The sequence below is a fragment of the Mus musculus genome, chromosome 5 (assembly GCF_000001635.26).
Source record: "Mus musculus strain C57BL/6J chromosome 5, GRCm38.p6 C57BL/6J".
Taxonomy (NCBI): Eukaryota; Metazoa; Chordata; class Mammalia; order Rodentia; family Muridae; genus Mus; species Mus musculus.
The window spans coordinates 124,954,250-124,980,731 of record NC_000071.6 but is presented as its reverse complement, the minus strand read 5'-3'; the positions used below and the strand labels follow the sequence as shown (position 1 = coordinate 124,980,731).

Here is a 26,482-nt window from a genome sequence, read left to right as displayed (position 1 = left end):
TGCTAGGTGGCTCCCGCGCAGTTGGAGGGAGACACAAGACATTGTCTGGGCTCAGTGCTGCAGAAAAGAGGCTGCAGACACAGTTGGCTGCACAATACTGTCACACATCTCTTTGGGCTTTGATGACACCTGTCATCGTCAGGTCACTGGGCATGGAGCTAAGAACCAGGTGCCCTTGGCAGGGGACAGAGAAAAGGACAGTATGCCAACTTGTTTTGGGTCCCACATGAGTGTCAGATCCAGCAGGGGATGTACTCTGCCCCCCCACCCCCCGCCCCTGCTTGAGGCTTCTGCTGCACTTCTTGGCTGGGAGGTGGGGTGTTCACCCTCCTTTCTAGGGGTCTAGGACCTTAGTCCTGGAGACTGGACATGCTGATCTGGTTGGAGACCTTCTTCCTTTTTCATGAGCGCATGCCAGTGGGCTTGGCTCACGGTCCTGATGTGTGGACTGTAGACATTGGAACTGCTCTGTTTGCTCATTCCCCTTGGAGCCTGGCATTTGCTTGTGTCTGTTCCCCCAATAAAGGACCTTTTAATTTGGGTCCCAGAGAGCTGTTTATGGCTCAGCTCGTGTGTCCTGAAAAAAAAAAAAAAAAAAAAGATAGGAGCTGGCAGCCCTGCTGTTTCTGCTCTCTGGGGATGGATTCTGTCCCTCACGGCATCTCTAGCCTTCGGTAGCAGGGGCAGATCCCAGCCAGATGGGGACTGGCTGGCTCTCTCTGATACACTGCATATCCAGGACAATGGTAATACCTAGAGATAATTTAACTGTTTTAGGGGGTCCCCTTATACTCTTCCAAAGGGACTCAAAGGGATGCCACAAGGCTTGCTTCACTTTTGGTCTGAAAGGGGCTAAGATGGTGCCAGTGCAGGAATAGTTGAGACACTGGAGGGGGATCCAGGGTGTGGGAAGAAGGGCTTCTCCTGTGACCGCCAAGAAGAACGATGGCTGGAGTAGGGATGAGGACACACAGGTCGCTGGCAGGGTAACTGGAGCACAGGAGAGATGATGGTCCCTGCTCAGAATCAGGGCCATCCGGGCATCCCTGGAGGTATTTACAGAGACACTGGAGAGGAGAGGGTAACAAGAGATGGACCTTAAAAAAACGGAAAGGGAAGAGGATTCAGTGTAGGAGACAGCTCAGGGGACAGAGGTGACAGTGATAGCTCATTTGCTTACCCAGCATGTGTTAGGAGACATGGCTCTGCGCTGTTCAACATAGTCCCGTATTGAACCCAGGAGGGATTTGGAGAGGTTCCCAGAGGTCGGGAGACTTGGTTGCCGACCTCACATGCTGCCCAACAGCAGGATTGAAAATGGAGGCTCTGGTGTCATCTGGTGTCATTGACTTAGTGGTAGACACAGGGTTTGAGCCACAGATGGGGTGATGTGTGCAGGTGACATTTTTCTTTTTCTAGTAGCCATAGCAATGATGGTGGGGAGAAGAAACAGGTGGGATTACCTGTAATCATAGATAATCATAGATTTTATTCAGCCTAGTCATCTGATATTATATATATATATATATATATATATATATATATATATTCATTTTTCATAGGAACCCTCTAAAATCAGTGTACCTTTAACAGGTGTGGGACATCCCAGTGTGACTCCAGCTCAAGGGCACCAAGATTGTCTGTGACAGGCGACTGCCATACCTGTGATGGGGCTAGGGGATGGGGCTCCATGACAGGACTTGTGCCTAGTGTGCAGGCCCCATCTTCTTTCCTTTGCTCCAAAGGAGGAGGCAGGAAGGGAAGGGGAGGGGAGGGGAGGAAAACTGAAGGTTTGGGGTGTCCTGTGGTCTATGAGCCACGCCCATCAGGGCCTAGGTAGGGTCTCCAGATTCCTAAAGCATTGACTGTGAGCACCCCACTTTCACCTTTAGCACCCCTCACTGCACACCTAGCCCTGGCTCAGCGTGCTTGATCTGTGCAGGGTGGGAGAACACGTTGTGGCTCCCACTGTCCTTGAAGCAGTGGGCATTGCTGTGTATCAATAAAGATTTATTGACAAACACATGATTTAGCTCTGAATAGTAAGCTGCCGGCCCAAGGCAGGGTGAAGGCCATCGTGGAGGCATCCACACGTACCGAACCAGAGCGAAGGTCTACTTCATCAAAGCCCATGGTTCTAGGAAAGTCCCTGACCATACTAACCTTGCTTTTGAGGTTCTGCGGTTGTGCTTCTGCTAACCTTTCTAGTTAGCTGAGGTGTGTCAACCCAGGATCTGGTTTTTGTACTTACAAAGCTTACCCTAAGAGAGGCTCAGAGCTACACTGGGGCCCCAGCATCCAGTGTAGCCAGTGAGGACTTTCTATTAGCATAAGAGTGTCCGCATCTCTTCTCTGGTGGACAACTCACAACATTACTGAAGTCCTACTATGGGACCTAGGGTCTCATCCACGCATCAACCCCCGACCCCCTTTTCCTTCTTATTTTGAGACAGGGTCTCACTCTGGCTTCCAACTTGTAACTGCCCTGCCTCAGCCTCCCAAGCAAGCGACTGAACCATCATTCGCTCCCTACTGCCCTTACCAGTCCCACTCATGAGGACTCTTCCCTGTTCACTGGGAAGAGCAGCATCCCAAACTCTAAGAACCTTAGCAGGCTGGGGACCCCGGGAAAACACCTAATCCCAGACTGTGGAGTGAATGAAACCCTGCTGGGGGCCTCCCAGGGAGGATGGTGTGTGCCATCCACCTGGCACCTGAGCCATTATGAAAGGTCTGTGTGACATACTGGACGCTGTCCCGCATGGTGGCAGTGCCACCTCTATGACTGAGCCCTCCACCCCGTCTGTGCTTCCCAGGGACAGTGGAGGCCAGGACGCTGAGGAAGGAGGACCAGCATCCTATGAACAGCCAGGGTCCAGCCAAGGCCCACCCACCACATTGGAGGTAATAGACCAGGGCGGAGTCCAAACAAGGTGGGTGAATTGAAAGTGCCAATCTGTCCCAGGAAAACCTGCAGATAGGTGTCTCACCAAAGCAGTACAGGTACTGCAAAATAACCTCCCAAGTCTGAAACCTCCCGGGGCAGGAGGCATCTTGGGTAGGTGACGTCCTCTGTATATGGAGGCTGATGCTCTGCTCACAGCTGCAGAGGGCTCATACCTGCCTCCCAGGGGCAGCCCTGCACATGGCTGAGAGACACAGCTCATGGGCTGGGGATCCAGTCACTGGCCACATGGTGACCTGCTGACTGATGCTGTCTCCACAGCTGGCTGGCTGTCCTGTCCCCTGCACATGTCCCTGGAGTGCATCAAGCCATCACCTTTCCTGTTCCACCTCATCTCGTGACCTACTTCTGGTGAACACTAAACAGTAAGTCAACACAACACATACACGGGAACGGGATCACTGCGAGCTCACATGGCGCCCTGGCACTTGTGAGATGGTGGTGCCTCTCCCTCCCAGTGGCTAGATCTCAGTGCCAGAGCAAAGGTGCGGGGTGAAGCACAGAGGCTGTACCAGCTCATTTGTTCATGGCACTTAACGTTCTCACGAGAACAGCTTGGGTTCCAGCAGGACCACAAGAAGTGAATCTAAGGAACATCAATAAATGATGGAGGGGCTGGAGAGAAATGGCTCAGAGATTAAGAGAAGTGGCTGCTCTTCCAGGTTTGAGTCTCGGCACCCACGGGTGGCTCACAACCATGTGCAACTCTAGTGCTAGAGGAGTCAGTGCCCTCTTCTGGCCTCTGTGGTTACTGCATGCACATGATACACATACATCCACGCAGGTAAAACACTTGTACATGTAAAATAAAAACAAGAAAAAGAAACAATTGAGAATGAGCCTTGTATGATGGGAGGAGTCTGTGTTGTCAGAGAGACTGTGGGGCTGCACACACACACACACACACACACACACACACACACACACACACACACGTACATGCTTGCACGTGTACTTGCATACACAGATGTCTACACAGACATGGCTGTTGCTGTGTCCATGTGTGTAAGAATAACTTTGTGGATACACATGCTCTGAACCTCTTGGTGATAGGGCTTAGGGAAGGAGTTGGGTGAGAAACAGAAAACCACATGGGAGAGCTGAGGCAGCAAGGACCAGAGCCAACCCAGGACCCTGCTCCTCCAGGCCAGGTCCACCGCTCACAGTCTCACTATGTCAAGAAACTTGCCTGTGTGCCATTCATGCCAGGGTGAAGCCTTTGACAAATGGTCATCCTGGTCCAAACTCCACACTGCATGAGAAAAAGGTCATGTGTGGCTCTGAGCCACCACTCTGTCCTGAGTACTTCGTTAATCCTGGTACATGGTAGGTGCCCGATCACCACCTGTCAAATGAAGAAAGGAAGCCCCAGGCTTCTGCACCTGTCCAGGGTCCAGAGTCACAACTATCATTTCTAACTTCTGCTGTGTGCTCTAGAGTTAGTGGTTAGCCCTCTCTGAGCCTTGGTTTGCTCATCTGTATAGTGGGCAATTCTGAGTTCCTGAAAAAGCCTAGAAGAGGATCTAGTAGATAAAACCTATCTCCCAGCTTCAGTCTTCTAATGAACTGTATCAGCTATCTGTTTCTCAGTCAAGCCGAGTAACAAGCATCCCCAGAGCCTCAGTCATTCGCCCATTGGAATTCATGTTCTTTTAATTTGGAGATAGTTGGCAGCACTGTGGATCAGTCTTGGCTGGTCCACATGCTTGTTGGCTAGTCTAGTTTGGTACTGATGACACAACTGGGGTGATTTGACAGTTTCCCCAGCCCAGAAAGGGTTCAGAAGACACTTGAATGTAGGCAGACTTCTTGGGACCTGGCTTGAAGCTGAGCCATCACAATGACAAGCCCAGAGTTAGAGAGGGAGATGCTGCAGTTACACAGCAAGGGCAGGAAGCCTAAAGCCACAGGAGAGACCAGTGACTAGCTCATCTTGATTGGCAACTTGGTGGGATTTAGAATCACTATGGAAACAAACCTCTGGTGACATCCGTGAGGATGTTTGCAGATTGTGTTAACTCAAGAGGGAAGATGCACCCTGAATGAGGGTGGTCCCAACCAATGGGCTGGAATCCTGGACTGAATAAAAAGGAGACAGTGAGCTAAGCACCAGCATCCATCTCTCTGCTTCCTGACTGTGGATACAATTTGACCAGGGCCTTATGCTCCTGTGGCCATGCCTTCTCCTCAATGATGACTGTGTTTCTTAGAACTGTGAGCTAAACAAACCCTTCCTTCTTCAGATGTTTTTTTCAACTGTTTGGTTGTAGCAATGAGACAAGAGCCTAACACAGGCCCTAATACCCCATTTAAAGGCTAATGTTTAAAAAAAAAAAAAAAGGACAACATTTTTTGACAAAGATTCAGAGCTACTGGAACTCTCAAACATGACTTACGGGATTGCCAGAGGGAAGACCATTGAGAAACAGCCAGGCTGGAACCTCTGATTAAACAGAAGTGTAACAGTGACTCTGTGAGTGACAGGCAGAAGCCATGGAAGGGGACTCTGTGCAAATACCTTCAGGCCATGATTGATGACATTATGCCATCTTTTTATAACCAGCCCAACTGTCCATCAACTGGTGAGTAGACTAGCAGACTGCAGCATGTCCTTCCATGGAAGATTGATCAGCAGGGCTCATTAATAGACCTGTGACACACACAAGGACACACATGACTCATCATGCCACATGCAAGGAGCTGAATGAAGAAGGCTGCCTGTAGGGGCCCAACTATAGGAAATACTAGAGGAGGCAGTGTTCTAATGAGGGGGCAGAGGTAACGTGCTCCAGCTCTTGGTGGTGTGTACTTGTGGATTGTGGCCTTTGGTCATAGAAAACAGAGAGATGGGCTGGAGAGATGGCTCAGCAGTTAAAGGCTAGGCTCACAACCAGAAAACAGAGAGATAAGAAAAGAGAGATAAAAGCCAGGTGGTAGTGTTTAGTCCCAGCCCTGGGGAGGCAGAGGCAGAGGCAGAGGCAGGCAGATTTCCCTGATCTATAGAGTGAGCTCCAAGATAGCTAGGACTATGTGGAGAAGCCCTGTTTCTAAAAACAAAACCAAACTAATAAAAAGAAGAAGAAAAGAAAAAGTGTCAAATGGGGATATTATAGTGTGCACCCTAGCAGAGGGCTCTGAAAAAGGTCAAGGAGACTCCACCCAGAGCCTGCCTCTCTCAGAGGAGACCCCCCCCCCAGAGCCTGCCTCTCTCAGATGCCCTCTGAGGTCTTCTGAGTAGAAAGGTGCATGATAACCCCAGGGACTGGGAACCAAATGGTCCAACCTCAGGGAACCACAATCCAGAGCCGTGTTCTCACTTGGCAGCCCAAGGAAGTTGAGCAAGCCCCCATTGCAAAATGAGAACCAGCAAGCCCCCATACCTTGTAACATAAAAGCAAACCAACTTGGGCCTCCAGCTTTGCTTGACTGTCCCCTTGTACCCTCTCACCCAGGTAAGAATGTGAAATTGCACTGCGGGCCACAGCTTCCAATTAGATCAGAGCCTGGCTTGTCACAGCAGGCTTTCTTGACCCTTGACTCTGGCTGGGACAGGCTGGTGGCAGCAGCCTGGGGTCATTGCCACAGGCAAAGTGTTCAAAGAATGAGGTGGTCCAAGCTGAGCCCAATAAGGAAAGACATCTATCTTCCACAGCTGGCCTGGCACTCTGTAGTCTCCCTTGGGCTTCCTGGTATATCCTTTCCGGAATGTATAGACTATTTTAGACACCTGAGACATACGCAGGCTACCTGATGACATGTCCCTCCTCAGAATGATACAGAAATAAAATATTTAAATCCTGAGAGACCCTTGGGGTCTAGTTGGCTTTCTCCTTCTAATTATCTTGCCCTAAGGTGGCAGGGACCACCCTAGATATGGCATTACTCACCCCCATATGGGTTTTATTTGGCAACTAACTGATTAAGTACTACCCAAACTACCCTGTGTGTGTGTGTGTGTGTGTGTGTGTGTGTGTGTGTGTGTGTGTGTGCATGCTAGCCTCCCTAGGGCTGGAGAGGCAGCGACAGAAAGAACCCTGGGGCTTCCAGGCCAGCTAGTCTAGTCAAATCTGTGAGCTCCAGGTTCAGTGAGAGACTGGACCTCAAAAAATTAAATTGTCGAGTGATTGAGGAAGACACCAAGCATCAGTGTCTGACCTCAACATACATGCACACACATTATTTTTTCTTCCAGTGGAAGACACCAATCTACATTTTTCCTTTGCAGATGTGTGTGTCATACAGTGTGGGTTTCATTTGTCATTTAGATGGTAAGTTTTGCAGATTGTAGCTAGATACACAGACAGAGGGTTGCCCAAGGCATCTTTAACCCCATACACTCCAGCCAAAGTCCTGGCCTCACCAGCCATCGTCTGTGATTTCCAGTTGGTTTATGGGATAAAGCAGAATTCTCCTTTTAGAACACAGCCTGACTGGTCTGGGGCCTCGTCTACCTCCCTACACCTGTCACCTCTATGCCAGCCACCGTAGCCCTCCTCCTTGCCAGCTCCTGCTGTGGGGCCTTTGCCCATGCATGTGTGTCTGGAATGTCATTTCTTGACTTTGTCACCTGGTCACCTCCTCCCATCCTCTGGGTGGGAGCTCAGACAGAAGACAGCCATCCACTGTACCTCCCCCGACCCCCGTGAGATGGGACTTATGCATCCTGAGGGTCCCCAGCCTTATGCTGCTGCGTGCGCCACACCCCTCACCATCTGAATCCCCTGCAGCGTAATTGACTTCAAGATGGAACCTCAGTCCAAGAATAACACAGGTAATGGGATGTCTCCGGGCACTTTTATGGACTGTGAATACCTTCCCCTGTGGCCTTGAGGCAAGGCCCCAGAACTCAGTTCTAGGTAGCTCTTCTACAAACTGCCTATGTTCTTGAGGGACTGAGGGAAGGAGATGCCATCCTTACCTTTATGTTAGGTTGTCTCCTGGGGCTCAAGAGGAGACCTGACAGGGCCAGCAAGCTAAGGACGGAGGGCACTGTGTCAGGAGGTGGGGATACTAGAGCCACAGCAGGGCTGTGAGCTTCGTTCAGTCCTGTGGATCCAGCTGGCTTTGGGAACCAGTGCCAGGTTCTGCATTTAGACCAAGGTGCTCTTGGGACTGGCCAGGAAGGTAGGCAGAGCTGATGGCTTGCCACCCCAGCCAAATCATGGTGGTGTGGGGCTGAGATTCTATCCTTTTTTGGGGGGGGGTTCTCGAGACAGGGTTTCTCTGTATAGCCCTGGCTGTCCTGGAACTCACTTTGTAGACCAGGCTGGCCTCGAACTCAGAAATCTGCCTGCCTCTGCCTCCCAAGTGCTGGGATTAAAGGTGTGCCCCACCATGCCCGGCTTGAGATTCTGTTTTTGCACTGCATTTTAAAAAACTTGTGTGGTGTGTATGTGTGTGTGCACCTATGTATGTGGAGGTATGCATGCATGTGCACACCTGTATGTGTGTAAGGCTCAGGTGTGTACCTCAGGCTTCATCCACCATGGTTTTCAGGTCTCTCACTGACCTGAAAATGTGACAGTGCCTTTTGCAGGTATGCAGCACACAACATCCATGACTGTTGATGGTGACCTTGGCTACAGCCTATATCCCTGGCATCTGGAGATGGCTGAATATCTCTGCCACTCACGGTAAGCCAGTCACAAAGTTTATGATATTGATGTGGCGGTGCCAAAGCACTGTGGGACACGCTTAAGGTCTATGCCTTGTTCTCCTGAGCAGGGGAATTAGACACCAAGCAAGGGGACTGTGGGGTGACACCTGCTACAAAACAGAGCTATATAACCAGAGGTGATGGCATAGGAGCAAGGTGGCCAGAGATGGTCTTTCCAGCAAAGGGATATCTGAGCATTGGCTTAAAGAATGAGCAGGGCTGGCCTGGTGGCTAAGGGCACCGGCTGCTCTTCCCAGTGTACCTGAGTTCAGTTTCTAGCACCCAACTCCACACAGCTCACAACTGCCTGAAACTCAAGTGTCAGTGGACCTGACACCCTCTTCTGGCCACTATTGGCACTGCACTCACATGCTCATATCCACACAGATACACATACACATATAACTTAAATCATTCTAAAAAAAAAAAAGAAAAAAAAAGAAGAAAAGAAAATCATTAGGCAGGCATGGTGGATCAAGCCTTGAATCCCAGAATTTGGAGGGAACCCTGGGTACCAGGAAGCGCAGGGCTGTACCGTTATACTCTGTTACTCCTGAGGGCAGGCCTGGAGATACACCCTTTCCCCCCTGGACCTGGCATCTCTGTTACACACATCTTTTTATTTTATTATTTATAGGTGTTCTTTTTCTTTGGTAAGCTATCATAAAGTCTCACTTTGGGAAAGAGTTGGAAACTGTGGATAAAGACTTTATTCATCTGGGCTGCACACTGTATGTGTGCAAGGCCTGGACACCACAGGTCCCTGAGCCCCCAGCTTGTAAAGGCAAGCAGACCCAAAGGAAAACAGACTCGTGGTTCATTTCTGATAATTAACTCGGGGGGCCAGAAAGAAAAACAGCGGTATCTGCAAGCTTGCTAATTACTCTCCCAAAGCTGACATTGCAACTTTGTGCTCATATGGAGACCATGTTACTCCTCCCTGAGTGATAGCTGTCCTTGCCCTGGGAAGAGTGACACCTGTGCTTTCTAAAGGAGAGGGGACCCAGCAATACCAAACCGACTGCTGACAGCTTGAGAAGCCTCTGTGGGCTGGTGGCTGTCACTTTCCCCATTGCAGGGGCCATCATCTTCCTCTCCGTGTGCCATTAACCGAGCCCAGGGCAGCCTGCCATGAATTTGTAGGTTCACTGGGAAGTTTCCAGAGCCAGGGTACAAGGTGACACCCCTTGCATCCAGTACACACTCTAAAAGGTTCTGATGACAGTTACAGGGTAGAGGGAGAGAGGCCAGATGAGGGAATCCTACGCTGCCCCTTCTGGTCACCTGCTGAATGTGACCACCCAGCAAGGGCAGGGGCCCAGCAGAGGAGAGCCGCCTGTGACTTTTGGTCCTAGCACCATAAGGAGTGCGTTGTGTGTTTGGAGACCTTTTCTCGGGTGTTCTGTTCAGCTGACCCACCATAGAATTCTGGTTTCCTCACAAGTCCCAGTCGGTAAAGAAAGACTCAGTGTCGTGATGCTGCCAGCGAGAAACAGAAACAGCTCAGACATCCACTGCGGAATCTGTCCTAGATCCCATCTCAGGAATCTTGCTGGTCCCAGCCTCTCACTGACCATGTGCTCCGAGGCTGACACCCAGCTCACTCCCACGGCCATGCTGGCTGCATTGGGGTTGGGTGGATCCAAGCTCCAGAAGCAATAGGGACTGGAGCCAGGGTGGGCTCACAGGATGACCTGGGGGTCATGACCTTGTACCTTGTAATGTCTCAAGACCCCGATGTCCCATATTCTTGGACTCCTATATTGTGTGGCAGCTGGCCTGACGTGGTGAACATATTCAGCTAAGATATTATAGGGCTTCTCTTTCTCAGAGATCACTGGAATAAGAGTGCCAACAATCTCCTCTTGCCCTTTGTGCTGGCACTGGGTTCAGCAGGGAGCCAGATGTCCCCAAACTGCAGGGAAAGCAACACCCCCCTCCTTTTGACAGCAGCCAGCACACAAGGTCCCCCAGGGCCTCATCTCACAGCAGACAGAACTCCAGGGAGTCAAACAAACAAGAGAAGGAAGCTGGTGACACGCTGACCCTTTGACATCGCTCTCCTGGACTCGCTCAGGGCACCGGGGACCTTTTTGCACTGCAAGAGGATTCCATTCTGGTGCTGTGGTCCTACTTCAAAGCAATTCCCATGGCCTTTGGCTTAGCTTTGATCAGCTTGCAGCTGGCTTAGTCAAGCCCTTGAGTCATTTGTTGCTGGGAAGGGCATTTGTTACCCAGATGGAGCAGGAGGCTGAGAAGCGGGAGGCTAGCCCACTTCCCACAGAGAGGCGGCTTCCGGTGTCTCGGATGATATAACTATGGTTGGATGTAAAACATTCTTAGGGGTCAGGAATGGTGGGTACCTGGTGCCTAGGATGCCAAGTGCATTAATCTACTCTTAACAGAAGGTTCTTGAGGAATAGAAAGACCAAGCATCAGGGAAACTCAGTCACAGGAAGTGAGTCTCCATGGTGATGGGCTCAGTCCACGTGGATGCTGCCCAGTGTGGCAGTCACTGGTCACCTGTGGCTGGTGTGTGGTTGAGATATGGACCCTGCGGTTGGGAAGCAAATTATTTCTCTAAATTTAGGCTTTATAGTAAATAACTGGGGTTGCCCATGGTGACCGTGTGTTCAGCAGCATCACATCTGAGGCAGGTGACAGGGCCGCTCAAACAGCTTCCCCAGAAGGCATGATGACAGCTTTCATAGATCAGAAAGTCATTTAGAGCTGCCAAGCTGTTACTGCTCAAGAAGATGACATTCATGAAGATTTTAAAAACAACAACAACAACAAAACCCACAACTTCAAATGCTTCTAAAAAAATGGGCCAGCTTTGGTTCAAATAGCCATGCTACTACCTGTGTCCATTGCAGGCATCCAGCCTGTGGGTTACAATGGCCTTGCGCCAGGCTAAGAGTGTCTTTCCATGATCTTGGAACTCAGATTGAGGCCCCAGCCCTCTGAAAACAGGTCCCCCGCCCCGCCCCCCGCCCCGTGTTTTTCTTTCTGTCTGATGAATGTTCTTGCAGTGCTTGAAGCAAACTATCTCTTGGCAGGGGCAAAGCCAAAAAGGAATACTATTCAGCCCTGAAGAAGACCAAGGTAGGAATCCTGGGGAGGACAGGAGGTAATATGGGTAGGTCATGTTTAAAATGTCAAGCTAAGAAGGTGGAGGAAATGGGTTGGAATCTGATACCCCAGTACAGATGGTGAGGCCAAGGGCTCATCACCTAGGCTGTGAGGCTGTGATGTCTTATGGGGCTGTGATCCCTGGGGCTGCTGGTTATGGAGGTGTGTGTGCACCTTTGCCAAAGCTTACCCACTGTAGGTGCCCAGTGGTATATCCTCCAGTATTTAAATGGCCTGTAAAAAAAAGTCTTAAAAATTTAAATCTCTTAAGGTATGAGCGCCAGCCAAGTTCCCCTCCCTCACTGCACTTCTTTTTTTAATTAATTTTAAAGTTAATTAATTAATTGTCAAATGTACATTGGTGCTTTGTCTGTGTGAGGGTGGCAGAGCCCCTGGAATAGGAGTTGCAGACAGCTGTGAGCTGCCACATGGGTGCTGGGAATTGAACTCTGGTTCTCTAGAAGAGTACTCAATGCTCTTAACCACTGAGCCATCTCTCCAGCACCTGCACTTCTTATTTTTATCTGATGTTCAGCAGGGGCCTGCATAGCTGCCTAGCAAGATCCAGTCCCAAAACAACACCACCACAACAAATAATGAAGAACGCAGGGGCTGGCAACATGGCTTGACAGAGAAAGGGGCTTGCTGCCAAGCGTGACACACTGAATTCCATTGTCCTCTTAGCTCCACATATATCCACACACAGGTGTACATGGGTACACACGGGTACATATATGCTCCCTCTCCACACATTCTCTAGCTCTACAGTTCACGTCTTCTCTCCACCCAGTGCTTTCTTCGCTGTGCAGTTCCTATGACATAATCCAGCCTGTCCATTTATACTTGTCCTGCCTAGACTTCCAGGGTCTTATTACAAAGTTGCTGCCTCTAGGCATGGTGGCGCACACCTTTAGTCTCAGCACTCTGGAGGCAGAGGCAGGTGGATCTCTGTCAGTTCGAGGCCAACCTGGTCTACATAGCAAGTTCCAGGCCAACCAGGATTACATAGTGAGACCCTGTCTTAAAAAAACAAGAACATGCGGGGCAGTGGTGGTGCACGCCTTTAATCCCAGCACTTGGGAGGCAGAGGCAGGCAGATTTCTGAGTTCGAGGCCAGCCTGGTTTACAGAGTGAGTTCCAGGACAGCCAGGGCTACACAGAGAAACCCTGTCTCGAAAAAACAAAACAAAACAAACAAACAAACAAACAAACAAAAAACAGACAAATTAAAAAAAAATGAAGAAAGCAAAAAGAAATAAAGTCATTGTTTACAGCAATGTCCTGAAGTGGTCCCTGTTTTCCAGAAGTATTACAGTTTCCAGGGGACCGTAGGACACGGCTGTCTGTGATTCACCCGATGGCTTGCTCCTAAAGGTGAGCCACCATCTTGGAAGGAGTCCACATTCCCACTGGCCATCCAACATCAGCTCCAGAGGGTTCCGGAATCAGAGTCCTCCGAGAACATCCCAGCGAGGGAGAGCCTTAGGCAGCCATAGACTGAGGAGAGCTGGCCTCAGCCCACCAATCAGTCCCTCGAGCTAGGCTGGGATGCTATCGTACACGGCAAAAGCTCCCAAGAGCTTCTCACGTTGCCAGCCTCTACTCCAGTTCTCACATCAGGCCACAGCTGCTTCCTGTGCCAACATTCTGCTCAGGGGCATGACTCCTCTGGGATATCGGGGCTACACCAGCCCACCCCCAACATCCACACACCCTTCCCACAAAGCTGCTTTGGGACGGAAAGCAAGCACAGATTTGCCCAGTGCCAGCAGGAGAGGCGAGCCAGGCCCCTGGGCGGGTTCATGCCGAGGCCTGAAGGGAACAAGGCTGCAGTGTGGATCCGGCTGGCAGGCTCTTGATGCTACGTGAGAAGCCGTGAAAACAGCCTTGTGGCCAGCAGGGTACCTCCCTGCCCTCAGCTCTCCCCCCACTTTCAAACCAACCATGGTTTTGGAATCGGGGAAATGCCAGGGCCTGCCCAGTGTTGACCCAAGGCTGTGAACACAGACTTGTGTGTCCTGTGGCAGGGAATGGAGTCTTGGTGTTTATGGGGAAGCAGGTTGATGGTACAGGCCACTCAGTAGAAGCTTCCAGAAAATACTTGTGCATCTGCTGGGCACTGGGCACCGTTTCAGGGGTATGATATTGGACACCCACAGGCATTTCCTGGCATCCTGATGCGTGCACGGTGCAGCCGGATGGGAAGTGAGCCACGGAATGGGGCTGAGCAAAATGTCCCTGGGGAGGTCACAAGGGGAAAATAGGATGAAGGGACTTATATGCAAGAGCAGCTAAAAAAAAAAAAATTAAAAAAAACAAAAACAAAAACATACTGGGTACCTCTGATGGGAGACAGGTGATCAGAGACACCTGTCATTCACCCGGCTGAGGCTGGATCAGCAGGTACCAGCCACTGGGCCAGAAGGAAATGGACAACGATTCCCAGGAGTGAGGAGTTCAGCCTTACGTTGTCCTCGTGACATCCGGTCAGATGGAGACAACATTCAAAGCAAGTGAGAAAAATTGGAGCAGGAGGGAAGAGGTTAAAGTGTGCGGCACATGTCAGGCCACAGGTGACGTCTGGGCAGAAGTAAAGAACGGGGCCAGGTGCCTGCCTGGGGACCTTTCCCACAAGAGCCCAGCACAGACACATGGAAGGTAATGCTATCCTGGTCACTGGCTACATCAGTCAGCAGCAGGAAAGCCAGGCCAGGCTTGGGGAGTGCCCAACCTCCTCCCTGTGCCACCCTGCTTCATGCCATCCCACCCCACACTGGCATGTACTGGAGTACATGCTGCCACCTCTTGCTTGGAGGCCACGGTTCCCAGACTGCTTGATCCCATCTGCTACCACGATTCTAAGTCCCATATAGGATCTTGTCACTATCCAGGCCACCCACCTCTGTACCTTTAAACTTCACAGCCACACTTTGGTGGCTTCAGTACTTTGGAACCATCACTCTGAACCCTAAATCTGTTCTTCAAAGGTCCCTGCAACCCTGCCACTCTCCTGTGGTGGTGGTGGTGCCTTGCAGACACTACTGTGCACACGCACGCGTGCATGCGCTCATGCACACACACAGCCAACATGGCTGCCGAAGAATCCTCAACATATTGATTTGGCCTTACTGTTTACTTGAGAGTTCCCAATTACATCCCAAGTACAAAGCCACTGCCCTCTCAATCTGATGCTCCCCAGGTAACACAGGGTGGAGAGAGCTATGAATGAGAGGGTGCAGACAGTGGCTCACATGATCTGTCCTAATCCTGCCTCGTGAGGTCTGTGGACCTAGGGCAGAGTTGACGTGAATGTCGGATTCCACTGGGTCAGGCTGAAGACAGAGACTTTGAACTATAGCTCAGCCCAGTTTCATTCCCACAATCCTCCCAGAGAATGTCATTCTTGGGCCGGTGAGAAGGCTCAGTGGGTAAAGATTCTTGGGGCCAAGCCTGACGATGAGAGTTCAATCCCCAGGACCCATACTGTGAAAGGAGAACTCAACCCTTCTAAGTTGTCTTCTGACATCCACAGCTGTGGTGTGCACACCCCTCTCCCCCCCCAAAAAAAAACCCGATTCAATACATAAAAAGGAGAATTCCATTATTCTTGCTGGGAGGCCTGTATGAAGCATTGTGCCCAGTTGCTATATTTTGGATTTTTGTCAATAAAAACTTACTTGTCCTTCCCTCACCTATGTGAACCTATATACTGGGTGGGGTGGTGGCGCAATGATTCTAATCCCAGCAATCAGGACTCAGAGGCAAGCAGATCTCTGAGTTTAAGGCTAACCTGGGCTACAGAGTAAGTTCCAGGAAAGCCAGGGACACACACAAAAGCCCTGTTTTGAAAAACCAAAAATGATAGATAGAAAGAATGATAGATAGATAGAAGATAGATTGATGGATGGATGGATAGACAGATAGGTGGATGGATGAATGGTTAGATGACTGACTGGCTGGATGGATGATTGGACAGATGGATGAATGGACAGAAAGACAATGGATAAATGGATGTATGGAAGAATTAAAAGGACAGATGGATGGACAGGTGGGTAAGGGGTGGATGGACGATATATATATATATATATATATATATATATATATATATATATATATATATATATATAATGTGTGTGTGTGTGTGTGTGTGTGTGTGTATGGATAGACAGACAGACAGACAGACAGACAGACAGATGGATAAATGTATGAATGGATTGATGGGAGGGTGGATGATCCTGCCTAGTTTCTATTTCCCTACAGCCCCCTCACCTCTCTCTCTGGCCCACCCAGCCTGCAGGCTCAGTGTCCCCCTCCCTCCTCTGGACCAGGTCCCAGAGCCTGTGCCCATCCCCACACCACTGTTCCTGTGTGTTCCCTGCCTGGCAGCAGGAGCCACCATATCCTGCCAGCTCACTCTTGACATCTTGAAGCTTGACCGGGCCCCTCCTCGCCCAGGCTCTTTGATGGAGGAGAGAGAGAAGGCGCTTTGTGGTGTTTGGAGGCTGGCCTGTCTAGTCTGCCCCTGGGCTCCCATGACAAGCTCCGTCTGTGCTGATGCTCTTTCAGACTGGGCCGCGGGCTCCTCGGCATCGAGGCCACGGGTTTACCCCACACCTGAGAAAACAAGGCTGGAGCTGCATGCAGCTGATAAAGCAGTCCAGAGGAAGAGGCTGCGCATGCGCTGGCATTTGGAGCTGGACACTGGGTCCTTTGTGCTCTTTCCCAACCCGGTTGCCCACTGGGAGCAGCAAACAGAAAACGCTCTCACCTCTCTGAGGCTGAGCAAGCCAGGTTGGCTGTGTTTGCTCAGGAGCAACATGAAGGGGCTGTTGTCTGCAGCCCTGGAAGCCGGGCAGGTATCAGCGAGCCTCCAGAACTGCTGGGAGAGCCCGGAGCTCCGCAGCCAGGAAGGGAGGGGCATTGTTGGAAGTCAGGCTGTGTGCCTTTTCTTCAGTCCAAGCTGGGTAATGTAGTGGCTCTAAGGCCAGATTCCATCTCACAAGCAGTATTTGACTCCATTCTGAGGTCGGAGACGGACTCTCTTCCTCGGTAGACTCATGAATGAGTCAACTGTCCGGCACCACCCACGGCTCACAGACTACTGAGTGGTGGATTCTGGAAGTCAGGAAGGGCTCTGCCCTCTAAAATTATCAAAATAAATAGGCCATATAGACAGGTGGGCAATTAAAAAAAATCATAGCAGGAAATTTAAGCCTGAGAACTTATCGGACACCCGGATGGAGGACGGAGTACAACCCCTTCAACTGGACCCCACAAGAGGAGAGCACTGAACACTGTGATAGTGACTACCCTGGTGCCTGTCCTCTGATCACCTAGTGCTTGGTCCCACAGGTGGAGAACTCCTGACCACCTCAGGAGGATTACACTCAGCTTGGCCCTAAGTTAACTGACATCCATCCATCTGCCCATTTATCTGTTGGGGACTCTTGGACTCTATATCCACCATGGTCCTACATCTCGACTTGACCGTGGGACTCAGCTCAGCCTATACCCTGCAGTTTGACTCTGTACTGGCACCTCCTGCAGATATCAGGACAGTTCCTCCTCTTATTCCCACATGGACTCTTCGCACATGGATAAGCCTTGGGCATCTGCCTTTCCTGTGACTTTGAAACCACATGAATTCTACTGTGGCTTCGTTAACTCTTTGCACAATCCTGTAACCTGCACAGATAGAGAGATGGATGGATGGATGGATTTATTAATTTACTATGTGGCTGGCTATACAGTATGATCTGAGAGCTAATAACAACAGTTAGGATCAGAGTAAAAGAACCGAGGTTTGCCTCAGCCATCTCTCACGGGAGACAATTTGGTAAATTGCAGCTCACAGAACTGAAGTATCTTATGATTTCATTGTTATGACATTAGGGAAAACACACAATGGTGTCTGTCTATGTTTTTGACAGCGAGCTCATGGCCATATACTGTGGGAAGAATTCGTAAGTAAATGTCCCAGATGTCCCACGGGTTGGGTGACTGAACAGGGAGGGTACAAAGCTGAATGGAGAGGGGCGTGCCCTCTGAGGGAGCTCAGCCTGGCTGCTGTCACACTGGCCCCGAGCAGTGCAAGGAGAGAACTGTGGGTCTCTTGCAGTCCTGGTTGGTTAGGCCAGGGCAAGTGTGGGCTCCAGAGTTGTGGGCCAGGGCAGATCACAAAGGACTGCCACGTGAGGACTAGGGTTATATCTCATGGTTTACACTAACTGGGGAAACTGGGTTCCTAAGGAGAGGTGCCATGTCCGTCCTTCCTCCGATCTTCTTCAGGAGGTAGAATCACAGAGAAGTGGGACCTTGCTGGAGGGAGCAGGTCCCTGGGGGAAGGTCCTTGAGGACTATATGTTGTCCTGTCCCTCCTGCCTGCCTCTCTGCTTCCCACCCACCACGAGGTGAGCGGCTCTGGTCCCCAAATTCCTCGAAGGCTGTCTGCAGTCACCTCAGGCCCACAGCAATGGAACCAGCTGACTGGGGACCCAAAGCCCTGAGACCATGGGCAAGACTAAATCTTACCTGAAGTTGTCTGATGCTGGCATACGTCACAGCAATGAAGGCCTAACGAAGACCTTCAGGTTAGACACCAAACCACACAGGGGCCCCAGGCAGCAGTGGTCACTGTCAGACCCAAAAGTGAAGCCACCTCAGCCCTCTCAGCCCAGAATCACCCCTGAATATGGGCTGGTTGTTGGGGTGTTGTGATGAACCCAGTTTTACTTAGAAACACGTAAGAGCTGGGCTGTAGTGGCTCACGCCTTTAATCCCAGCACTCAGGAGGCAGAGGAAGGCAGAATTCTGAGTTCGAGGCCAGCCTGGTCTACAAAGTGAATTCCAGGACAGCCAGGGCTACACAGAGAAACCCTGTCTCAAAAAACCAAAAAAAAAAAAAAAAAAAAAAAAAAAAAAAAAAAAAAAAAAAAAAAAAAAAGAAAGAAAGAAAGAAAGAAAGAAAGAAAGAAAGAAAGAAAGAAAACCAGAAGTGTGACACACTGTAGGCTATGCCAGGGGACACAGTACATACAGGGCTCTGTCTTCCCACCATCTACCAGGGGTTGTGGAAGGAACCCCACATGGAGGGTACTGCATGCATACTCCTAGATATGGTTGGTTAGCAGGCCCTGACTGCAGGTAGACAAGGGTGTGGGTAGCTGCGTCCCAAGCGGCAAGAGATGCTGGTGGGTACGGGGCCACTGGGCATGGGGAGGAACACACCTTATTTGGGTATGAGTGTAAAACAGCCCACACTTGCCAAACAGACACTATGTAAATCAGCAGTTCTCAATATGTGGGTTGAGACCCCCTTTGGAGGGCGGGGTCAAAGGACTCGTTCACAGGGTTTGCATATCAGATATCCTGCACATTGGATATTTACATAATGATTCATAACCGTAGCAGTTACAGTTATGAAGAAGCAACGAAAATACTTTTAGGCTTGGAGATCACCGTATGAGGGACTGTATTAAAGGATGGCTGAGAACCACTGATGCTGTCTTTTCTTGTTTTCACTTTTAAAATTACAGTTTGTGTATTTTTAAAATTACAACAGGTGCATGCACGTGTGTGTGTGTGTGTGTGTGTGTGTGTGTGCGTGTGTGTGTGTGTGTGTGGGCACGCCCACACCAGAAGACAACCCATAGGAGCCAATTCTCTCCTTCCACTATGTGTGGTCTCTGGGAACTAAATTTAAGTCATCAGGCTTTGTGGTAAGTGTCTATACATATCTGGGCATCAAATTAGTACTGCTTTTATTTTCAAGAAGAGTCTCAAAGGACTGGCCTGGAACTCATGTCAATCCTCCTGCCTCAACCTCTCAAGTGCTGGGATGACAAATGTGTGCCTTTGCACCTGACAATTATTATTTTTTTTAACCTTTCTCGGTTGTCTCCACCGTCTTCACAGCCCTCTCTAGAAAATGTTCTTCTTATCCCCATTCTACAGATAAAGAAACTGAGGCAGATAAAGTGTCCAGAGCCACATATGGAGGCTATGTGGGAGCCTGGACTCCAATCCAGCTGACTAGTGACCAGAGCATGTCTCCCAGTGGTGCACAGGAAAGAGACAAGCAGATGTGGTGAAAGACTTGGGAGATGAGTGTCAGGATCTCCTCCTGCCTGCAGCATCTTGGACAGAGGATCCTCTCAGTTCTCCCCTGTCCTCTCCTTGACCCCCAGAAGCTGTCACCTAGCCACACGGATGGCATCTGGGCTCCTGGCAGAGCCATCTCCCGTCCCTAGTGCAGGACCGCCCACTGATCCCATTTTTCAGCTCTAGCCGGCGCCGGCCCTGCCCACTCCAGGAAATCCTGCTGCTATTTTAGGAAAGCTGATGGCTTTTTTTTCTGGTCCTTCAGAGTGCCTGACAGATGGTCACAGATTTGTACAGTGCATTTCCACGGTGGTGTCCGAGGCTCTCCAACTGGGTTTTTCCTGCTCCATCAGGCACTGCAGCCAGATTTGTTCCTTCAGTAAATATTTAAGGAAAGCCTGTTGTTTACAGGGCTCAGCACTAGGCGCCAGGAGAGGTATCAAATGGCATTTATTGGATATGTATCACGCAGAGGGGCAGGAGACGGCAGGTAGGACCCACGCCGTTCTGAGTGCCACTCGGTCCCCGGTAGACTGTGTTAATGAGTAGTTCTTTGCACACAAGCCCAGCATGCCAGCACCCTCTGGGATGTGTGTCTGCAGCTCCATCCCATGACAGTGCAGTAACACGTCAAAACTTTGGAGAATCTTGCTGCTTTCAAGAGAAGAGAGCTGACGGCTCGGAGGGAAACCCTATGTCTACTCTGCAAAAGAATCTCTGTGCCAAAGTCAAACACAGGAGATCACCAACTGAGAGAGAGGCCCAGGAAACATGGCCCAGTCCTGTAGCCACCCGTTCAACTGCCGCAGACCTAAGGCCATGCCTGTCTGTCTGGGGGACAGACTCCCCTTGGGCCTCAGTGCTCCATCTGTAAAATGGAGGAGATACCTATAGTCCCTGAGAAGGAAGACTGCTGTCTCTTCAAGGTTATCAATAGTCCAGCTTAAGAGGATCAAAGGTCTTGGACATGTTTTGTAAGAAATGCTTAGGGTCAGGGGTCCCAGGACCCTGCACTGGCCAGCATACAGTCCTACTCAGTGCCAGGCTGAGGATTTGAAAGGATCTCTGTACTTGCTGTTTTCTAAGAAAACCTGAAGAGCTGATGTCTTCATGTAAGAAACTAGATTTTTTTTAAAGAAAGTATTTTCTTCTAAAAGCATCTTTTAAATTGGTTTTTAAATTACAGTTATTTAGTGTGTATGTGTGTGTGTGTATATACATACATGCTCATGTGTGTCCCACAGCACACATGTGGAAATAGGAAAACTCACAGAAGTCATCTCTCTCTTCTGCCATGTGGCTCCCAGAAATAGAACTCAATTTGTCAGTCTTGAAGGCAAAGCTCCACCCACTGAGACAGCTCACTGGTCCCCTAAAAACACACTTTTCATTGCTGTTGTTCTGTTGTTGTAAATATTTTATGACATAATTTTCCAGGGCTGAAGAGATGGCTCAGCAGCTAAAAGAGCAACGGCTGCTTTTCCAGGGGACCCGAGTTCAGATCCCAACACCAAGGCAGCTCACAGCTATATGCAACTTCTGCACCGGGGAAATCTGATGCCCTCTGCTGGTCTCCATGGGGAACTGCACTCACATGTGCACATAACCACCACAGACATACACACACATACAATTAAAAAATACAATTAAAATTAAAATCAAATCTTTAAAATTTGTCCACAAAAGCATGTATTGAAAAAGACATTTTCTATGTAAAACTTCAAACTCAGAGAAAAGCAGAAATGCGGTTGTAGCTGGATGCTCCAGCCCTCACTATTCTGTGGTCTGTTCTCAACCACTTTGACACCAGACACAAACACAGCAGCCCTTCGGTGCTCTTCACCATTTTCCAGGTACCCATGCTGATATGCTCCACATCTTTCCTCCTCCTTTCTGTCCTCCAAGGGACAGAAGCCTCCAAAGGGCTTTAGTTGGGTCTGGGCAGACAAGCATCACACCTCTGAGGTCACCTCTGGGTCACATATTAGCCAAAGGGAACACAGGTCAGCCATGAAGGTTGACACAGCCACTCTGGGTTCTCTTAGGACCTAGGCTCTGGGAAGCTCACCTCTCCAGTGAGTCAGCCCCAGCAGTGAATCAGTTAGCAAAGTCGTGCTCCCTACCACTTATCGTTCCTGATGCAAAGGATCCAGGTCTCGGGCTGGAGAGATGGCTCAGAGTTTTAGAGCACTGGCTGCTCTTCCAGAGGGCCTAGGTTCAATTCCCAGCACTTACATGACAGCTTACTTGTCTGTAGTTGAAGTTCCAGGGGATCTGACACCTCACACAGACATTCATGCAGGCACAACACAAATGCACATTAATAAAAAGAATCCAGCTTTCTTAGGTTCAGAATGCGGCCCTCAATCCATAATCTACCAAACGATGTGGTCAGTATGTATGTACATACACATGCATGCATGGCTCTAAGGTAAAAGTTGCTCCACTCCCATGCAGAGGAAGCCACAGGCTCCCAACGTTCATCCCTCCTCTCTCTCCCGATCCTTTTCTGTCCTGCCATACAATCTCCCCAGATTTAATGATGGATGTGATTCTGTCCCTTCTTCCTTGCTAAGAACACTGTAGCTCTGCACAGGCTGACCATGCAGAGAAGCCTAGCCAGGCTGACCAAAGGATCTAGTAGTGTGGCATTTCCCTAGTCAGCTCCAAGCTGCTGCCCCCCTCTATACTTCCCAGCTAGCCAAACTGAGAATGATAAGCCACGCGGCACCACTGATGTTCCCCCAAATGAAGGAGACTAGGGCCAGAGAGGAAGCGGGATGTAGGTATAAGAGGATAGGGTGGGGGGAGGGGAGGAGGGGCTGATTTAGGCGTGAACCCCACCCCGGAAGGAAGCCTCAGCTTCTTGGGCCTGTCCAAGGGGAACAATATGTCAGGTAGTCTTGGAGTAGACAACACGTGATACCCTACTCCAGGAAAACCTATAGAACTCAGCCGGGGAATACTCCAGTCTCTTCTATATGCTAACTCATCATTCCTCTGAACTCTGACAGCTTTGGCTTGGTGATCTGGGCACCCATTGGGCAAGGATCTTTACAGTGACCTGACAATGGGGACCTAACATGCCCTCGGTGGCCTGACTACATGGACCTAACATGCCTGTGATCCCAAACTGGGCTCTGGGCAGAAAGTCAGGGCAAAGGAGAAGCTGCAGAAGTGACTCACAGGGCATCCACTCTGGCTGATTCATCAGCAGTGCCCCGGTCACCATGGGAACCGATTACCCAGGGCATACACTTTGTTTCCCAGGATCTATTTTGCTCACTTTTGCAGGGTGAGGGATTGAACTCGGGGCCTAGCATGGCTTTGGCAAGACCTCTCCCCCTAAGCTACAGGCCTAGCTCACCTCGTTCTTGTCATCAAATATAGGTAGGGGAAGCAGTGAGAGTTAGCCAACCTCCTTAAGCTGCCCTTTGACTGCACATGCGCACACATGCCATAGCGTGTATGTGCAAACAAATAAAAATGATTTTTAACATATTTGACCTGAGCATTTCTGGTCACAACATTCAAAACCTAAATGTCCCAAACATTTGTTGTTGTTATTGTTGTTATTGTTTTCGTTTCTCTTTCTCCTTCCTTCCTTCCTTCCTTCCTTCCTTCCTTCCTTCCTTCCTTCCTTCTCTCTCTCTCTCTCTCTCTCTCTCTCTTTCTTTCTTTCTTTCTTTCTTTCTCTTTCTTTCTTTGAAGCAGTCTCATTGTGTAGTCCAGGCTGGCCTTGACCTCTCCTGATCCTCCTGCCTCTGCTTCCCAAATGCTGAGATTCCAGGTGAGCACCACCGCATCTTGCTAAAACCCACACCTTTCTGAGCAGTAACATAACACCTCAAATGGAAAAATTCCACACCATGGAACCCCGCTTTGCACAGTTATTAAACGGTTGAGTAAATAAATACTTTCAGGGAGTAAGAACATTCCAGACGACACAGAAATGACCCTTACGTCCCTACACACATCTCATTGTACACATGACATGTAAATTAAGCATTCAAAAGACTGAGTTAGGGTCCTAAGCATTTTAGAGCCAGCATGCACAGTCTGCCCAGGCAGCTTTGATGTGTGTCTCTGTTCAGACTCCCCATGTCTGAATGACATGTTCACTCAGCGTTCATAGTCAAGGGCTGCAAGGCTCCTGCTTACAGAGTCCCTAACCATACACACATCCTGCCTGAGACCATTCTAGTCAGCACAATCCTATCTGAGAGCACAAAACCCGAAGAAAGCATCACACCAGACACTGGTGAAAGGGGTACTTGTTCAAAGCTCGGGGCAGCAAGGAGATCCATTGCCCTGTGTGGCATCATGTCCTAAAGATGTGTACTTTAGGAGACTAGGACTCCACAACTCTGTGTGTGTCAGACAGCCGTGAGGGCTTCAAGAACCTCATTTGCAGGTAGACTGCAGGACATTCACAGGAACAGATATACAAATAGCAAGGCTCGGGTTCAGTGTAACTCATATCTGTGTCAAGTCCATGTATACGTGCAACCCCACACTTGTATGCCCACACATGGGTAAAACATACACACACATACACACACGTACCACACGAACTCGTGGAAATGGAAAAACAAAACAAAACCAAATCTAATCTTTCATGATGACAAACTCAGAGACAGACATAAGCCAGACTGGTTGAATCAACAACATGGCTGCTCTCCCCCCACCCCCACCCCCACCCCCGGCAAATCTTTTCTCTTTCTTCTCTGTTAATGAGGAGAAGGTGTGGTTACAGGCAACAGTACAGGTAAGATAATGAAAAGCCCTTCCTCCCTTCTGCCCCTCTTTCTAACAATGGAGACTCTGCCACATGGTCTTCCATAGAGCCCTCTAGAGCTGCTTGGGTACCCCATGACTGAGCTCCAAAGAGCCACCATGGCTGGATGTCTCTACTGAAGTAGATAGGGTTCTCTAAAAGAAGAGAGCTAATAAAAAATATGTGTGTGTGTGTGTGTGTGAGAGAGAGAGAGAGAGAGAGAGAGAGAGAGAGAGACAGACAGACAGACAGACAGACAGAGAGAGAGAGAAACACTGTGATGGTTAGATTTAACTGTCAATATAAGTCTCAGCCCTCTGTGGGCAGCACTATTCCCTAGGTTTGGCTCTCTGACCGTGTAAGAGTATAGAAAGCTGGCTATATGCACACATTTCTCTCTGCTCTGACTAGCTGTTTTTTTATGTTCCAGGTGCTCTGACTTCCTGTCTTCATCCTAGAAAGACTGAGGTACCAGCGGTTGCTCAGTCCACGCAGTCTTAGTCCGGCACTGAAGGCCTGAAGTTCCCTGGAGGGTCACTGCTACCAAGTCTACCTTAATGTGCCCAGGAAGCTGGAGTCTGAGGTCAGTGGACAATGGCTGCAGCCACAGACAGATGTTTCAGAGAGTAGCTTGGACAAGTGTGCACTGTTTTTCTCTGACTCCTTCCTTACCCGGGCACTAGCCTGTTCGAAATATTGAGAACGTCTTTTCTCCATCTGTCAATCTTCTCCGAGAAATGCCCCCTCTCACAAGACTGATGACCCAGCCTTACGACAAGGGGACAACCAAGACCAATCATTACATTCACTAAGACTGACACCAGAGAGGCCAAGATGGAGCCAGTGTTTCAGACCCCAAGGAAGACAAAGCCACAGACAGCCTTTGAGTGTGGCTGAGCAGATGTTTGATTCTGGGCCAACACACAATAGGCTCCTCCTACAACCTGCATCACAATTTGAGCTTCCCCAGCTCTGTCCTGTTTCCTGTATCTTGGATGCTAGTTTCCCTTTGGGCCTCTGTCTTCATCTCTTGAAGGTCTTTCTAAGCTCCCAAGATCCTTTGTGCTGGAGCATGGTACCCCCCCCTCCCATCAACCTATCTTCTCACCTCAGCCCGAAGCCTCCACGACTAATTTTTGTCTCATTTTAAGATCATATTTCTTTGAGGTTTGCCGTGAACACAAGACAGCCTTCTGCAATTTACCTCCATTTCCTGTGGTAAATCTTTTTCAAGAATGTGTTTTTGCTCCGGGGGAGGGAGCCTCCCCCCTCTTCACTGCAGGATGTGGCCTGCCATGTTAGAGAGGTCATTTTTAGGGCTCTTCCTGTGAGGAAGAGATGTCTGTTTGGGCCTAGAGTGTGTGTGGGAGATGCTGTTTGGGTCCCTCTTGGCCAACCTGGTTGCTATTAGACCCTCATTTCAGATGGCGAAGCAGAGGTCTTGGCTGTGAACATGAAGGCCGGAGCCAAGTCCCCAGCTTCTGGCAGCCATTTTCTTGGAGGGCTGAGCTGGCTCTAGAGACTTCTTCTACTTCTGCTGCAGCCTGACAATCCAAAGGGAAATTTATTCACAGATAATTTGAAACAGTCTCAAGCCCTCCCGACGCCAGAGAGTTAGAGCAGAAAACCTACAGGCCCCAGAGGGTAGCAGTCCACAGCTATTCCTGCCTTGTCCCTTCCTTTCTTCCAAGTTGATGTCCCCAGAGAGCCCCAGCTCCCTGTCTGTCACTGCATCCCTAGGCTGGGGTCATGGAGATGGAGGGGCCCAGATGAGATGGGACTTATCTGTGCTGCCTCTGAACAATGGTAAGACCTATGATAGATTGGTTATATATTTATTTGTGTGTGTGTG

At 49.7% G+C, this 26,482-nt stretch overlaps 2 long non-coding RNA genes across 8 annotated transcripts; one reads left to right on the top strand and one right to left on the bottom strand.

Moving 5' to 3' along the window:
* Nucleotides 1–750: 750 nt before the first annotated feature.
* Nucleotides 751–2,925, bottom strand: Gm32529. Of its 2 annotated transcripts, none has more exons than XR_868509.3 (3): nt 2,164–2,925; nt 1,181–1,463; nt 751–1,097 (listed from the first exon to the last, which is right to left on the bottom strand). It is a non-coding gene; the product is annotated as a predicted gene, 32529 (long non-coding RNA). The 2 variants fall into 2 exon arrangements; XR_377060.1 differs by lacking the exon at nt 2,164–2,925 and adding an exon at nt 1,585–1,741.
* Gm40321 lies at nt 2,796–26,482 on the top strand. Of its 6 annotated transcripts, none has more exons than XR_868507.3 (5): nt 2,796–2,904; nt 3,227–3,330; nt 8,502–8,598; nt 11,681–11,726; nt 25,061–26,482. It is a non-coding gene; the product is annotated as a predicted gene, 40321 (long non-coding RNA). The 6 variants fall into 6 exon arrangements; XR_868506.3 differs by having other exon boundaries at nt 8,490–8,598; XR_001784959.2 differs by having other exon boundaries at nt 2,796–2,933; nt 8,490–8,598.